The 15,608-nt window shown below is 48.5% G+C and overlaps 1 protein-coding gene and 1 long non-coding RNA gene across 3 annotated transcripts in view; both read right to left on the bottom strand.

Annotated features, from left to right (window-relative positions):
* LOC127907503 (PDZ domain-containing protein GIPC1-like) overlaps nt 1-15,608 on the bottom strand; it is a 67,047-nt gene that overhangs the window by 25,068 nt on the left and 26,371 nt on the right. The window lies entirely within an intron of this gene.
* LOC127907507 (uncharacterized) lies at nt 443-1,171 on the bottom strand. Its single transcript, XR_008064647.1, has 3 exons — nt 1,050-1,171; nt 740-987; nt 443-513 (listed from the first exon to the last, which is right to left on the bottom strand). It is a non-coding gene; the product is annotated as an uncharacterized LOC127907507 (long non-coding RNA).

The following is a 15,608-nucleotide window of genomic DNA, read 5'->3' as shown; positions in this document are numbered from 1 at the left end:
AAATGTGTTCTGAATGTTCTATTTAACAAACAGAAATAAATGTGTTCTGAATGTTCTATTTAATAACTGATATAAATGTGGAAACCTGAGCCTACATGTTCTATTTAATAACTACAGAAATATAAATGTGTTCTGAATGTTCTATGGCGAATTAAAACAATACAGAAATATAAATGAGCCTACATCTTCTCTATGGCGAATTAAAACAATACAGAAATACATACGGAAAACCTGAGCCTACATGTTCTATGGCGAATCACTAAAACAATACAGAAATACATACGGAAAATGTGTTCTAATGTTCCATTTAATAACTGATAAAAATACAGAAATACTCGGAAAACCTGAGCCTACATCTGCTCATATGAACACAGCTCTACAGATTTAATGAAAACCTGAGCAAACATCTTCTTATCAATCATTTAAAACAATACAGAAATAAACGGAAAACCTGAGCCTACATCTTCTCTATGGCGAATCACTAAAACAATACAGAAATACACTACGGAAAACCTGAGCCTACATCTTCTCTATGGCGAATCACTAAAACAATACAGCAGAAAACACAACGGAAAAAACATGTTTTGAATCACTAAAACAATACAGAAAACACTACGGAAAAAGACATCTTCTCTTGGCGAATCACTAAAACAATACAGAAATACACTACGGAAAACCTGAGCCTACATCTTCTCTATGGTGAATCACTAAAACAATACAGAAACACACTACGGAAAACCTGAGCCTACATCTTCTCTATGGTGAATCACTAAAACAATACAGAAATACACTACGGAAAACCTGAGCCTACATCTTCTCTATGGCGAATCACTAAAACAATACAGAAATACACTACGGAAAACCTGAGCCTACATCTTCTCTATGGTGAATCACTAAAACAATACAGAAATACACTACGGAAAACCTGAGCCTACATCTTCTCTATGGTGAATCACTAAAACAATACAGAAATACACTACGGAAAACCTGAGCCTACATCTTCTCTATGGTGAATCACTAAAACAATGTAGAAATACACTACGGAAAACCTGAGCCTACATCTTCTCTATGGTGAATCACTAAAACAATACAGAAATACACTACGGAAAACCTGAGCCTACATCTTCTCTATGGTGAATCACTAAAACAATACAGAAATACACTACGGAAACCTGAGCCTACATCTTCTCTATGGTGAATCACTAAAACAATACAGAAACACACTACGGAAAACATGAGCCTACATCTTCTCTATGGTGAATCACTAAAACAATACAGAAACACACTACGGAAAACATGAGCCTACATCTTCTCTATGGTGAATCACTAAAACAATACAGAAACACACTACGGAAAACCTGAGCCTACATCTTCTCTATGGTGAATCACTAAAACAATACAGAAATACACTACGGAAAACCTGAGCCTACATCTTCTCTATGGTGAATCACTAAAACAATACAGAAATACACTACGGAAAACCTGAGCCTACATCTTCTCTATGGTGAATCACTAAAACAATACAGAAATACACTACGGAAAACCTGAGCCTACATCTTCTCTATGGTGAATCACTAAAACAATACAGAAATACACTACGGAAAACCTGAGCCTACATCTTCTCTATGTTGAATCACGAAAACAATGTAGAAATACACTACGGAAAACCTGAGCCTACATCTTCTCTATGGTGAATCACTAAAACAATACAGAAATACACTACGGAAAACCTGAGCCTACATCTTCTCTATGGTGAATCACTAAAACAATACAGAAATACACTACGGAAAGAGAACCAACAGCACGTCAGAAATCAGCTCAGCGTAATTGAAGAAGAAACCACTTCTGCGAAAATTGAATAACACTAAACAAGCAACACGAAGAGTTATCTTGCCAAAACAGAGATGTCTGGATAAACCACTTCTCCAATCTGATTGGCTCTTTAACAAACAACACGAAGAGTAATCTATCCAACACGGAGATGTCTGGGTAAACCACTTCTCCAATCTGATTGGCTCTTTAACAAACAACATGAAGAGTTATCTATTCAACACGGAGATGTATGGATAAACCACTTCTCCAATCTGATTGGCTCTTTAACAAACAACACGAAGATTTATCTATCCAACACGGAGATGTCCGGGTAAACCACTTCTCCAATCTGATTGGCTCTTTAACAAAGAACAACCAGCAAAAACATGATCAACTACTAATCTTAGAATCAGCTATTAAAGACTACCAGAATCCATTGGATTCTCCAATTACATTGAATGAACTACAGGACAAAATACAAACCATCCAACCCAAAAAGGCCTGTGGTGTTGACAGTATCCTAAATGAAATGATAAAATATACAGACCACAAATTCCAATTGGCTAAACTTAAACTCTTTAACATCATACATGCGTAGCTCTGGCATCTTCCCCAATATTTGGAACCCAAGGACTGATCACCCCAATCCACAAAAGTGGAGACAAATTTGATATAACTACCGTGGGATATGCATCAACAGCAACCTCTGCATTATCATTAACAGCAGACTCGTACACTTCCTCCGTGAAAACAGTGTACTGAGCAAATATCAAGAGGGTCTGCTATACAAACTGATGGAAAGTGGTGTTGGGGGAAAAACATCTGACATTATAAAAGCAATGTAGACAAACATGTGTGAGATAGAAAAGGGCAACGAACAGCCAGATTTATTTCCACAGGGCCGTGGGGTGGGACAGGGATGCAGCGTGAGCCCCACCCTCTTGAACATTTCTATCAATAAATTGGCGAGGGCACTAGAACACAGAATCTAAAGTCAAATGTCTACTGTTTGCTGATGATCTGGTGCTTCTGTCACCAACCAAGGAGGGCCTACAGCAGCACCTAAATCTTCTGCACATATTGCCAGACCTGTGCTCTGACACAATCTCAGTAAGACAAAAATAATGTTGTTACAAAAAAAGGTCCAGTTGTCAGGACCATAAATATAAATTCCATCTAGACACGGTTGCCCTAGAGCACACAAAAAAACTATACCCACCTCTGCCTAAACATCAGCACCACAGGTAACTTCTACAAAGCTATGAACGATCTGAGAGACAAGGCAAGAAGGGCCTTCTACTCCATCAAAGGGAACATAAAATTCAACATACCAATTAAGATCTGGTAAAAAAAATACTTAAATCAGTTCTAGAACCCACATTACACTACCAGTACATTATACAGATAGAACCCATTACCCTCCATGGTTGTGAGGTCTGGACTCACCCACATTACACTACCAGTACATTATACAGATAGAACCCATTACCCTCCATGGTTGTGAGGTCTGGACTCACCAACCAAGAATTCATAAAACAGGACAAAGAATTCTGCAAAAACAAAATCAACATGCAACAATTTAAAATATTTTACTGAGTTACAGTTCATAAGGAAATCAGTCAATTGAAATACAATTCATTAGGCACTAATCTATGGATTTCACATGACTGGGAAAACAGATATGCATCTGTTGGTCAGATACCTTAAAAAAAGTAGGGGGATGGATCAGAAAACCAGTCAGTATCTGGTTTGACCACCCTGTCTCATGCAGCGCAACACATCTCCTTCACATATAGTTGATCAGGCTGTTGATTGTGGCCTGTGGATGTTGTCCCACTCCTCTTCAATGGCTGTGCAAAGTTGCTGGACATTGGCAGAAACTGGAACACGCTGTCGTACATGTCGATCTAGAGCATCGCAAACATGCTCAATGGGTAACATGTCTGGTGAGGATGGAGGAACTGTAACGCTGTCGTACACGTCGATCCAGAGCATCCCAAACATGCTCAATGGGTAACATGTCTGGTGAGGATGCAGGCCATGGAAGACCTGGGACATTTTCAGATTCCAGGAAGTGTGTACAGATCATTGCGACATGGGGCTATGCATTATCATGCTGACACATGAGGTGATGACGGTGGATGAAATGGCACGACAATGGGCCTCAAGATCTCATCACGGTATATCTGTGCATTCAAATTGCCATCAATAAAAAGTAATTGCGTTCGTTGTCGATAGCTTACGCCTGCCCTTACCATAACCCCACCGTGGGGCACTCTGTTCACACGTTGACATCTGCAAACCGCTCACCAACATGACGCCAGACGCGCGCTGTCTGCCAGCTACCCAATACAGTTGAAACCGGGATTCATCCGTGAAGAGCACACTTCTCCAGCGTGCCAGTGGCCATCGAAGGTGAGCATTTGCCCACTGCTCTTGGTGACGAAGCCAAACTGCAGTCAGGTCAAGCACCTGGTGAGGATCACGAGCACGCTGATGAGATTCCCTGAGGCGGTTTCAAACAGTCTGTGAAGAAATGTATTTGGTTGTGCAAACCCACAGTTTCATCAGCTGTCTGGGAGGCTGGTCCAGACGATCCTGCAGGTGAAGAAGCCAAATGTGCAGGTCCTGGGCTGTTGTGGTTACACATGGTCTGTGGTTGTAAGGCCGGTTGGACATACTGCCAAATTTGTAAAAAAACTATGTTGGAGGCGGCTTTTGGTAGAGAAATTAACATTTCATTTTTTGGCAAAAGCTCTGGTGGACATTCCTGCAGTCAATATGCCAATTGCACGCTCCCTCAACTTGAGCCTGTGGCATTGCGTTGCGAGTTGCCTTTTATTGTCCCCATGCACAAGGTGAACCTGTGTAATGATCATTCTGTTTAATCAGGTTCTTGATATGCCACACCTATCAGGTGGAAAATTAAGGAATGTCAAGGATTTAGGGCTCCCGAGTGGCGCAGCAGTCTAAAGCACTGCATCTCAGTGCATCACTACAGACCCTAGTTCAGAGGTCTAAGACACTGCATCTCAGTGCTACAGGCGTCACTACAGACCCTGGTTCAATTCCAGGCTCTATCACAACCGGCCGTGATTGGGAGTCCCATAGGGGAGGCTCACAATTGGCCCAGCGTCGTCCGGGTAAGGGTTTGGTAGGGGTCGGCCGTCATTGTAAATAATCATTTGTTCTTAACTGATTGCCAAGTTAAACAAGGTTAAATAAAATAAAACATGTGAACAGACTCAGTGAGCAGAGATTCCACCATAGCCGGTCTTCTCTAGAGAGCCAGGTCTGAAATGGAGCTGCACTTCCTGACCACATTAGAAATACATATTTCCCACAGACACACAGAGAATTAGAGAAACAAACCAAAACATTGATAAACTCTCATATCTGTTAGGTGAAGAGGCATCACAGCAGCGAGATGTGTGACCTGTTGCCATGAGAAATAGGCAACCAGTGAAGAACAAACATTGTAAATACCACCAATATGTCTCTGTTTATTCATCTTCCCTTTCATACTACAACTATTTGCACATTGCTAAAACACTTAGTTGATAATATAAGACTTGAAATGTCTCTTCTTTTTTTGACCTTTTTCTAGTGAAATTTACTGTTCAATTGTAATAGTTTTTACTTTGTTGTTTTGTCTTCTTCGCTTTTGTTTTGTTTTTTCACTTGCTTTGGCAATAAAGCCCCTTTGAATTGAGGCGAGGGGGTGGAGGAGGAGGAGGAGGAGGCGGAGGCAAAGGGGGCTGGGTGGGAGGTGAAGTGGACTCTCTACTTGGCTAAACTCCCAGCTTTCATCAACACCACACAGCCAAAACAGTATGGAGCAGAGCAGGACAGGACAGGACAAAGAAGAACAGGGCAGAGTAGAACAGAGCAGAACAGTCACAGGACAGGACGGAACTGAACAGAAGCTCTCTGGGAACACAGCCAGGGCAGTGGGAGGAGGAGAGGGCAGGGGGAGGAGGAGAGGCCAGGAGGAGGAGGAGAGGCCAGGAGGAGGAGGAGAGGCCAGGAGGAGGAGGAGAGGCCAGGAGGAGGAGGAGAGGCCAGGAGGAGGAGGAGGAGAGGCCATGGCAGTGGGAGGAGGAGTGGCCAGGGCAGTGGGAGGAGGAGTGGCCAGGAGGAGGAGGAGGAGAGGCCAGTGGGAGGAGGAGTGGCCTGGAGGAGGAGGAGGAGGAGATGCCAGGGCAGTGGGAGGAGGAGTGGCCAGGGCAGTGGGAGGAGGAGTGGCCAGGGCAGTGGGAGGAGGAGAGGCCAGGAGGAGGAGTGGCCAGGAGGAGGAGGAGGAGAGGCCAGGGCAGTGGGAGGAGGAGTGGCCAGGAGGAGGAGGAGGAGAGGCCAGGGCAGTGGGAGGAGGAGAGGCCAGGAGGAGGAGGAGAGGCCAGGGCAGTGGGAGGAGGAGTGGCCAGGGCAGTGGGAGGAGGAGAGGCCAGGAGGAGGAGGAGAGGCCAGGAGGAGGAGGAGAGGCCAGGAGGAGGAGAGGCCAGGGCAGTGGGAGGAGGAGTGGCCAGGAGGAGGAGGAGGAGAGGCCAGGGCAGTGGGAGGAGGAGTGGCTGGGAGGAGGAGGAGGAGAGGCCAGGGCAGTGGGAGGATGAGTGGCCAGGAGGAGGAGGAGGAGAGGCCAGGGCAATGGGAGGATGAGAGGGCAGGAGGAGGGGAGGAGGAGGCGGAGAGGCCAGGAGGAGGAGGAGAGGCCAGGGCAGTGGGAGGAGGAGTGGCCAGGAGGAGGAGGAGGAGGAGAGGCCAGGAGGAGGAGGAGAGGCCAGGGCAGTGGGAGGAGGAGGAGGAGGAGGAGAGGCCAGGAGGAGGAGAGGCCAGGGCAGTGGGAGGAGGAGGAGGTGGAGAGGCCAGGAGGAGGAGAGGCCAGGGCAGTGGGAGGAGGAGGAGGAGGAGGAGGAGGAGAGGCCAGGAGGAGGAGAGGCCAGGGCAGTGGGAGGAGGAGGAGGAGGAGGAGGAGGAGGAGGAGGAGGAGGAGGAGAGGCCAGGAGGAGGAGAGGCCAGGGCAGTGGGAGGAGAGGCCAGGGCAGTGGGAGGAGGAGAGGCCAGGGCAGTGGGAGGAGGAGAGGCCAGGGGGAGGAGGAGAGGCCAGGGAAGTGGGAGGAGGAGTGGCCAGGAGGAGGAGGAGGAGGAGGAGAGGACAGGGCAGTGGGAGGAGGAGTGGCCAGGAGGAGGAGTGGCCAGGAGGAGGAGGAGGAGGAGGCCAGGGCAGTGGGAGGAGGAGTGGCCAGGAGGAGGAGGAGGAGAGGCCAGGGCAGTGGGAGGAGGAGAGGCCAGGCCAGGGCAGTGGGAGGAGGAGAGGCCAGGAGGAGGAGGAGGAGGAGGAGAGGCCAGGGCGGGGGGAGGAGGGAGGCGAGGCCAGGGCAGTGGGAGGAGGAGGAGAGGCCAGGCCAGGGCAGTGGGAGGAGGAGGAGAGGCCAGGGCAGTGGGAGGAGGAGAGGCCAGGAGGAGGAGAGGCCAGGAGGAGGAGAGGCCAGGAGGAGGAGAGGCCAGGCCAGGGCAGTGGGAGGAGGAGAGGCGAGGAGGAGGAGGAGGAGGAGGAGGGCAGGAGGAGGAGGAGAGGCCAGGGCAGTGGGAGGAGGAGGAGAGGCCAGGGCAGTGGGAGGAGGAGGAGAGGCCAGGGCAGTGGGAGGAGGAGGAGAGGCCAGGGCAGTGGGAGGAGGAGGAGAGAACAGGGAGGGGAGGTCAGGGCAATGGGAGGAGGAGGAGGAGGAGGAGGAGGAGAGGCCAGGCCAGGGCAGTGGGAGCAGGAGGAGAGAACAGGGAGGGAGGCCAGGCCAGGGCAGTATGCAGAAGGAGGGAGGGGAAGTCAGGCCAGGCCAGGAAGAGGACGGGAAGCCAGGAGGAGGAGATGCCAGGAGGAGGAGGGGAGGCCAGGCCAGGGCAGGGCAGGAGGAGGGGAGGCCAGGGCAGGAGGAGGAGGGGAGGCCAGGCCAGGGCAGTATGCAGAAGGAAGGAGGGGGAGTCAGGCCAGGCCAGGAAGAGGACGGGAGGCCAGGAGGAAGAGGAGGAGGGGAGGCCAGGGCAGGAGGAGGGGAGGACAGGGAGGGAGGCCAGGACAGTGGGAGGAGGGGAGGCCAGGGAGGACAGGGCAGTGGGAGGAGGAGGATGAGGAGGAGGAGGAGAGGCCAGGGCAGGAGGAGGAGGAGAGGCCAGGACAGTGGGAGGAGGGAGGCCAGGGCAGGAGGAGGAGAGGCCAGGACAGTGGGAGGAGGGGAGGCCAGGGCAGGAGGAGGAGCCAGGCCAGGGCAGGAGGAGGAGAGGCCAGGGCAGGAGGAGGAGGAGAGGCCAGGGCAGGAGGAGGAGGAGGAGGCCAGGAGGAGGAGAGGCCAGGAGGAGGAGGAGAGGACAGGGCAGGGCAGTGGGAGGAGGAAGAGGAGGAGAGGCCAGGGCAGTGGGAGGAGGAGGTGGAGGAGAGGCCAGGGCAGGAGGAGGAGGAGAGGCCAGGGCAGGAGGAGGAGGAGAGGCCAGGGAAGGAGGAGGAGAGGCCAGGGCAGGAGGAGGAGGAGAGGCCAGGGCAATGGGAGGAGGAGAGGCCAGGGCAATGGGAGGAGGAGGAGGAGAGGCCAGGGCAATGGGAGGAGGAGGAGAGGCCAGGGAAGGAGGAGGAGAGGCCAGGGCAGGAGGAGGAGGAGAGGCCAGGGCAGGAGGAGGAGGAGAGGCCAGGGCAGGAGGAGGAGGAGAGGCCAGGGCAGGAGGAGGAGGAGAGGACAGGGCAGGAGGGGGAGAGGCCAGGGCAGGAGGAGGGGAGAGGCCAGGGCAGTGGGAGAGGCCAGGCCAGGGAGGGAGACCAGGCCAGGGAGGGAGACCAGGCCAGGGAGGGAGACCAGGCCAGGGAGGAGACCTGAGAAAAGCAGGCTGGTTACACAAAGAAAAGTAGAGGAAAAAGTAGGCTGGCTACGCCCAATGGGCTTTTTTTTTTTTTTGCGCCCCCTTGTGTACTAAACTGGTAATACCATGTATACACCAGTGTGAGAAAAGGATGGTACTTATTTTTACCTTTATTTAACGAGACAAGTCAGTTAAGAACAAATTCCTACTTTTAATGACGGCCAAGGAACAGTGCCCTGTTGAGGGGCAGAACGACAGATTTGTACCTTGTCAGCTCAGGGAGTCGATCTTGCAACCTTTCAGTTACTAGTCCAACTCTCTAACCACTAGGCTACCCTGCCGTCCCTACACTCTAACCACTAGGCTACCTGCCGCCCCTACACTCTAACCACTAGGCCACCTGCCGCCCCTACACTCTAACCAATAGGCTACCTGCCTCCCCTACACTCTAACCACTAGGCTACCTACCGCCTCTACACTCTTAACCACTAGGCTACCCTGCCGCCTCTACACTCTAACCACTAGGCTACCCTGCCTCCTCTACACTCTAACCACTAGGCTACCTGCCGCCCTACACTCTAACCACTAGGCTACCCTGCCGCCTCTACACTCTAACCACTAGGCTACCTGCCTCCTCTACACTCTAACCACTAGGCTACCTGCCTCCTCTACACTCTAACCACTAGGCTACCTGCCTCCTCTACACTCTAACCACTAGGCTACCTGCCTCCTCTACACTCTAACCACTAGGCTACCTGCCTCCTCTACACTCTAACCACTAGGCTACCTGCCTCCTCTACACTCTAACCACTAGGCTACCTGCCGCCTCTACACTCTAACCACTAGGCTACCTGCCGCCTCTACACTCTAACCACTAGGCTACCTGCCGTCTCTACACTCTAACCACTAGGCTACCCTGCCTCCTCTACACTCTAACCACTAGGCTACCTGCCTCCTCTACACTCTAACCACTAGGCTACCTGCCTCCTCTACACTCTAACCACTAGGCTACCTGCCTCCTCTACACTCTAACCACTAGGCTACCTGCCTCCTCTACACTCTAACCACTAGGCTACCTGCCTCCTCTACACTCTAACCACTAGGCTACCTGCCTCCTCTACACTCTAACCACAAGGCTACCTGCCGCCTCTACACTCTAACCACTAGGCTACCTGCCGCCCCTACACTCTAACCACTAGGCTACCTGCCACCTCTACACTCTAACCACTAGGCTACCTGCCTCCTCTACACTCTAACCACTAGGCTACCTGCCTCCTCTACACTCTAACCACTAGGCTACCTGCCTCCTCTACACTCTAACCACTAGGCTACCTGCCGCCTCTACACTCTAACCACTAGGCTACCTGCCGCCTCTACACTCTAACCACTAGACTACCTGCCGTCCCTACACTCTAACCACTAGACTACCTGCCGTCTCTACACTCTAACCACTAGGCTACCCTGCCACCTCTACACTCTAACCACTAGGCTACCCTGCCTCCTCTACACTCTAACCACTAGGCTACCTGCCGCCTCTACACTCTAACCACTAGGCTACCTGCCGCCTCTACACTCTAACCACTAGGCTACCTGTCGTATGATAATATGAACATCTGGATAACTAACACTTTCCATACATATTTGCCCACGCTAGAAGCATCAGAAAATTACTTTTGGGATCTGAATGCTAAAACATTTAGGAGATGTTGACCCATTTTTGCATATCCACCCTACCATGAGACATCCATGTCTTCATCACTGGGAAAGACACACAGGTTGAGTTGGATATCTTTTTAAAAAGCTTAGAAAAACAGGGTTGTCAAACAATTGTATTTTTGAAAAAAATAAAAATTGGGGTACATTTTATTCACCTTAAATGTCAATTATCTAAAAACTCAAAATTTTCATTTTCACATTGAAGCTTAGACCTTATTTGACATCCTCATCAACAGAGGAGTTTGTGTTGTGATGAGACAGCATTCTCTTGAAAACAGGGTGGGTGTCATGTTTTGGCTGATAAACGTACTACAAAATGGTAGACACCCCTGCAAAATGAGTGGATTTGACTGTGGCCCGTACCGAAGAGCTCAGTGACTTTCACCGTGGCACCGTCATAGGATGCCACCTGTCCAACCAGTCAGTTCGTCATACATTTCTACCCTGCCAGAGCTGCCCCGGGCAACTGTCAGTGCTGATATTGTACAATAAGAACGTTTAGGAGCAACAACGGCTCAGCCGTGAAGTGGTAGGCCACGAAAGCCAATCGCTGAAGTGTGTATATACACGCTGCCGTCTGTTCCGTCTGTCATATACCTGTTTAACTGACTGAATATACCTAAGGATTTGTTTTAGGAAGCTGTGTTGCTTCCTACATTGAGAAAGCCATGGAATTTTAATAATGGCTAACCTAGAGATGTTCGATGAAAATGCTGACCTCACAACATTGTCCCAGCATTAGATAAGAGGAAGTTCATGATAAACTGATCATTCATTGACTGACTGACTGACTGACTGACTGACTAGGGGGCATGTAGGTCTGGTTGTTGCCAGGGGATACAGCCGGTCAGCATCATGTCTTTAGGATCATTGACTGACTGACTGACTGACTAGGGGGCATGTAGGTCTGGTTGTTGCCAGGGGATACAGCCGGTCAGCATCAGGTCTTTAGGATCATTGACTGACTGACTGACTGACTGACTAGGGGGCATGTAGGTCTGGTTGTTGCCAGGGGATACAGCCGGTCAGCATCAGGTCTTTAGGATCATTGACTGACTGACTGACTGACTGACTAGGGGGCATGTAGGTCTGGTTGTTGCCAGGGGATACAGCCGGTCAGCATCAGGTCTTTAGGATCATTGGTCGAGTGTCAGAGGATACAGCTTCAGAACAAGTCATGAAGAAATAAAAATCACTGGATGGATAAACACCTTTATGAAGGAGACAGGAGTGTTTCCTTCCAACTATAGAAATCAGGGCTGACCCCAATTAGCCACCTAGTCGATTGCGTGGTCGTTCGGCCGTTGGTCAACAGAGATTATTTTAGTTGATCAGTAACAAACAAATACACTGCTCAAAAAAAAATAAAGGGAACACTTAAACAACACAATGTAACTCCAAGTCAATCATACTTCTGTGAAATCAAACTGTCCACTTAGGAAGCAACACTGATTGACAATACATTTCACATGCTGTTGTGCAAATGGAATAGACAACAGGTGGAAATTATAGGCAATTAGCAAGACACCCTCAATAAAGGAGTGGTTCTGCGGGTGGGGACCACAGACCACTTCTCAGTTCCAATGCTTCCTGGCTGATGTTTTGGTCACTTTTGAATGCTGGCGGTGCTTTCACTCTAGTGGTAGCATGAGATGGAGTCTACAACCCACACAAGTGGCTCAGGTAGTGCAGCTCATCCAGGATGGCACATCAATGCGAGCTGTGGCCTGCAAAATGACCCCCAGCAGGCCACAAATGTGCATGCGTCTGCTCAAACGGTCAGAAACAGACTCCATGAGGGTGGTATGAGGGCCCGACGTCCACAGGTGGGGGTTGTGCTTACAGCCCAACACCGTGCAGGACGTTTGGCATTTGCCAGAGAACACCAAGATTGGAAAATTCGTCACTGGCGCCCTGTGCTCTTCACAGATGAAAGCAGGTTCACACTGAGCACGTGACAGACGTGACAGAGATGCCGTGGAGAACGTTCTGCTGCTGCCTGCAACATGCTCCAGCATGACCGGTTTGACGGTGGGTCAGTCATGGTGTGGGGTGGCATTTCTTTGGGGGGCCACACAGCCCTCCATGTGCTCGCCAGAGGTAGCCTGACTGCCATTAGGTACCGGGATGAGATCCCCAGACCCCTTGGGAGACCATATGCTGGTGCGGTTGGCCCTGGGTTCCTCCTAACACAAGACAATGCTAGACCTCATGTGTCTGGAGTGTCAGCAGTTCCTGCAAGAGGAAGGCATTGATGCTATGGACTGGCCCGCCCGTTCCCCAGACCTGAATCCAATTGAGCACATCTGGGACATCATGTCTCGCTCCATCCACCAACGCCACGTTGCACCACAGACTGTCCAGGAGTTGGCGGATGCTTTAGTCCAGGTCTGGGAGGAGATCCCTCAGGAGACCATCCGCCACCTCATCAGGAGCATGCCCAGGCGTTGTAGGGAGGTCATACAGGCACGTGGAGGCCACACACACTACTGAGCCTCATTTTGACTTGTTTTAAGGACATTACATCAAAGTTGGATCAGCCTGTAGTGTGGTTTTCCACTTTAATTTTGAGTGTGACTCCAAATCCAGACCTCCATGGGTTGATACATTTGATTTCCATTGATAATTTGTGTGATTTTCTTGTCAGCACATTCAACTATGTAAAGAAAAAAGTATTTAATAAGAATATTTAATTCATTCAGATCTAGGATGTGTTATTTTAGTGTTTCCTTGATTTTTTTGAGCAGTGTATATACTGTCTGTTGACAACAGTGTTGCTCCCCGAAGCACAAGAAGTGTGAATGAAGCACAAGCATTTCGCTACACTCGCATTAACATCTGCTAACCATGTGTATGTGACAAATAACATTTGATTTGAATGTCCTGACTTCTGCTGAGGTCGTATGTAAATGCTGAACTTAACTACTTCTAGTCTCGGTCTTTCTCTTTCTCTCATAAACTGCCTAAACTCGCCTGTTACATGTTAAATGCTGCACGGACAATGCAGATGTTAGGTTGACCATGTAGCGCCCAGATGCACAATGCACGCCCCTCTCCACACAACGCACGTCCCTCTCCACACAACGCACGTCCCTCTCCACACAACGCACGCCCCTCCTCTCCACACAACGCACGCCCCTCTCCACACAACGCACGCCCCTCTCCACACAATGCACGTCCCTCCTCTCCACACAATGCACGTCCCTCCTCTCCACACAATGCACGTCTTAGTGTCTATCAATTCCCCCATGACATGTGTCCCCAGTACTACGTTTACCATTAATTCATAATCTACAGTGTTTGTTACTTTGGTTACAGTCATTTCTCTTCATGCTTTCTATATTATTGTTCCAGTCTTCCTGGTCTCATTGTCGGAGTGGACACATTGTTTGCACAGCACACAACTTATGATACACTTGTGAGAAACACGTCAATTCTGTCAATTTATTTATTGTCTTCTGTTTGGAGCTCTCCTGTGAATGTTGAATAAGGACGAGCACACAGAAGTAGACCTATAGACTACCTGATTACACACAGAAGTAGACCTATAGACTACCTGATGACACATAGAAGTAGACCTATAGACTACCTGATGACACATAGAAGTAGGCCTATAGACTACCTGGTTACACATAGAAGTAGACCTATAGACCACATGGCCCTGATTACACATAGAAGTAGACCTATAGACTACCTGATTACACATAGAAGTAGACCTATAGACTACCTGATTACACATAGAAGTAGACCTATAGACTACCTGATTACACATAGAAGTAGACCTATAGACTACCTGATTACACATAGAAGTAGACCTATAGACTACCTGATGACACATAGAAGTAGACCTATAGACTACCTGATTACATATAGAAGTAGACCTATAGACTACCTGGTTACACATAGAAGTAGACCTATAGACTACCTGGCCCTGATTACACATAGAAGTAGACCTATAGACTACCTGGCCCTGATTACACATAGAAGTAGACCTATAGACTACCTGGTTACACATAGAAGTAGACCTATAGGCTACCTGATGACACATAGAAGTAGACCTATAGACTACCTGATTACACACAGAAGTAGACCTATAGACTACCTGATTACACATAGAAGTAGACCTATAGACTACCTGATTACATATAGAAGTAGACCTATAGACTACCTGATTACACATAGAAGTAGACCTATAGACTACCTGATTACACATAGAAGTAGACCTATAGGCTACCTGATTACACATAGAAGTAGACCTATAGACTACCTGATTACACATAGAAGTAGACCTATAGACTACCTGATTACACATAGAAGTAGACCTATAGACTACCTGATGACACATAGAAGTAGACCTATAGACTACCTGATGACACATAGAAGTAGACCTATAGACTACCTGATGACACATAGAAGTAGACCTATAGACTACCTGATTACACATAGAAGTAGACCTATAGACTACCTGATTACACATAGAAGTAGACCTATAGACTACCTGATTACACATAGAAGTAGACCTATAGGCTACCTGGCCTGATTACACATAGAAGTAGACCTATAGACTACCTGATTACACATAGAAGTAGACCTATAGACTACCTGGTTACACATGGAAGTAGACCTATAGACTACCTGATTACACATAGAAGTAGACCTATAGGCTACCTGGCCTGATTACACATAGAAGTAGACCTATAGACTACCTGGTTACACATAGAAGTAGACCTATAGACTACCTGGCCCTGATTACACATAGAAGTAGACCTATAGACTACCTGATTACACATAGAAGTAGACCTATAGACTACCTGATGACACATAGAAGTAGACCTATAGACTACCTGATTACACATAGAAGTAGACCTATAGACTACCTGATGACACATAGAAGTAGACCTATAGACTACCTGATGACACATAGAAGTAGACCTATAGACTACCTGATGACACATAGAAGTAGACCTATAGACTACCTGATGACACATAGAAGTAGACCTATAGACTACCTGGTTACACATAGAAGTAGACCTATAGACTACCTGATTACACATAGAAGTAGACCTATAGACTACCTGATTACACATAGAAGTAGACCTATAGACTACCTGATTACACATAGAAGTAGACCTATAGACTACCTGATTACACATAGAAGTAGACCTATAGACTACCTGATGACACATAGAAGTAGACCTATAGACTACCTGATGACACATAGAAGTAGACCTATAGAC

Source organism: Oncorhynchus keta, chromosome 15 (assembly GCF_023373465.1).
Source record: "Oncorhynchus keta strain PuntledgeMale-10-30-2019 chromosome 15, Oket_V2, whole genome shotgun sequence".
Taxonomy (NCBI): Eukaryota; Metazoa; Chordata; class Actinopteri; order Salmoniformes; family Salmonidae; genus Oncorhynchus; species Oncorhynchus keta.
This window is presented reverse-complemented; position numbering and strand designations above follow the sequence as displayed.